The sequence below is a fragment of the Chrysochloris asiatica genome, unplaced genomic scaffold (assembly GCF_000296735.1).
Source record: "Chrysochloris asiatica unplaced genomic scaffold, ChrAsi1.0 scaffold00094, whole genome shotgun sequence".
NCBI lineage: Eukaryota > Metazoa > Chordata > Mammalia > Afrosoricida > Chrysochloridae > Chrysochloris > Chrysochloris asiatica.
This window is the reverse complement of record NW_006408612.1, coordinates 4405797-4407923: the sequence shown is the minus strand read 5'-3', so window position 1 is coordinate 4407923 and position 2127 is coordinate 4405797. Positions and strand designations below refer to the sequence as shown.

Below are 2127 nucleotides of genomic sequence, written 5' to 3'. Positions count from 1 at the left end.
GGGACTGGTCCCTCCTGAAAAGAAATCTGAAGTATGAGAGATGAAATTTTGCCATTCTGACTTCTAAGGCTGTATTTCTTTCAACACAGTTTTTTTTTTTTTTTCCTGGCATTCATGGTACTTTTAATATTCTTCTCCATATATTTAAATTAAAAACAAATTAGTTGTTTTTGTGCAATACAAATAGAACCGAACATTCTGCATTTTTTTTGTGTATCCTGCATTTTTATTCGCTAAAACTGTCAACCCTATTCCTTTGTTGCCTCCCTCCATCCCCGCCCGTTGTTTCAGTGGGAGTACCATGGTTGAATAAATGACCCCTTTCCTTCGCCACACTTGATTGGTTGAGTGTTGAGCTCCTTGTCCAAGCTATGCCAATCAGATGACATCTCTAGAAATGTGGCATTAGAAGCAAGAGCACATAGGCCAATCTGGATGCAGTCTTGAATGAAGAGCTCATCAGTGGAGGAAGTGCTGGTGATAGCAGTTTCTACCATGAAGACAGGGAAATAGAGAAAAAAGCAGATTCTGAGATTTGGAAAAGAATTTCAAGGTTCTCTCAACATTCCAACTTCTCTGTGTTGCCTTTTTGGAAGCTTAACAACTCTTTTTTTTTTTTTTTCAGAGGTACAGCTGGTTTATTGTTGATTATTATTAAATGATCTTTTGGAATCTTTGGGAAGAAGCAGGGGGAGGAATCTTTGTTGAGACAGAATGCCCTAGAGGTATCGGTATTCTTCTGTTCATTTAAATTCAGCCAGACCCTGGTCTTCCTACTCTCCAATCTTTATATTACTTGGAGGCCCAGAAATTGAGAGAATTACTCAAAAACAAGACAGCAAGGAGGGACTGGCTTCCATGCAAAGCGGCAGGGCCCTGCAAGGCCCTGGGAGACAGACTGACAAGAGGTCTGACAAGACTGTAATAGGTCTGACAAAAGCTGAGGTACACTGGTCAGCCTCTGCCTCTCAGGCCTCAGCTCAAGCAAAGCAGACATAGCAGAGTGGGGCAGATGCGTTTATTGGTCTGATCAGCATGGTACCAATGATGGGCTCAGGCAGAGCTTCCCTAGCTGTCCTGTCTCCTGCCTTCCCTTCCCTGGGAGTTCACGCCACACCCCTGGGAGACAGGCGTGTCCAGCAGGAGTGACAGACAGAGCCAGGATAGGAAATAACGGGGTTGGAAGCTGCAAGGGATTCCGGGTAATGTAGAAAATGTGGGATAGTGAGGCCACCCAGTAAAATGTTCAGCAGAGGAGAGGCTTTCCTTGCTCAGAGCCCCGCCCTCACCAGGAATGGGCGGGTCCGGAGGGAGAGCCTCTCTTGATGGCCTCCTACTGGGCCCTTCCTGCCATCAACATCTCCCGAATAGAATATTGTCCTCAGCTTCCTTGATGCTCCGATCAAGGTAGGATTTTTTTCTGTTCAAATTCTTTAATTTTTTTCTTCTGCTATTTTCTGTTTCTCTAGACGTTGGTTATGAATTACCTCCTTGGACTGAAGAATAAACATTCTTCCTACACCTTCATACATGTTAGTCTCATCTACCAAAGTCATAATCTCTGTATTTGTAAGATGTGCATGCTTTTTCTTTCTGTTTAGCTGTTCAGTCTGTATGTCTGCAAGCTTCCCCTTCTGTTGAGTGTCAATAACTTTGGCTTGAAGCTATGTAAAGGCCTTCTTCAACTCCAGATCTAAGGGGGCTGCCATTTTGGTTTGCCTTAACAACTCTTGAATTACTTAAAGTAGCCCGGAATCCCTTTAAACTAGCTCAAGTGGATTTCTTTTTCTTGCAAACAAAAATATCCTAGCAAATATAGTGTGATTCTTCCCAGAGGGGAGTTGATTTGCTCTGTCATTCCTGATTTGCTGTAATAGGTCTGACATAGCATGCTGACATGCATTTTGAAAAGGAAATAGCTTATCTTTGGAAATCTAGGATGAATCTAGGTAAATGGTGATGGGGACAGTGACCATTTCTCCAATTAGCTCCATCTTTAGGACCCTGAGGTCTTCAGCTTCTAGTTAAGAAGGGAAAAATCAGGGAAATTGTGAAACTTCTACACAGGCTCTTTCTTTGGGCAAATGGACCTGTTCACTCTACATGACAGATTTTGATGCTGTACTT

At 43.0% G+C, this 2127-nt stretch overlaps 1 pseudogene; it reads right to left on the bottom strand.

The window, feature by feature from the left end:
* Positions 1-1333: 1333 nt before the first annotated feature.
* On the bottom strand, positions 1334-1709 carry LOC102811394 (annotated as a pseudogene).
* Positions 1710-2127: the final 418 nt, after the last annotated feature.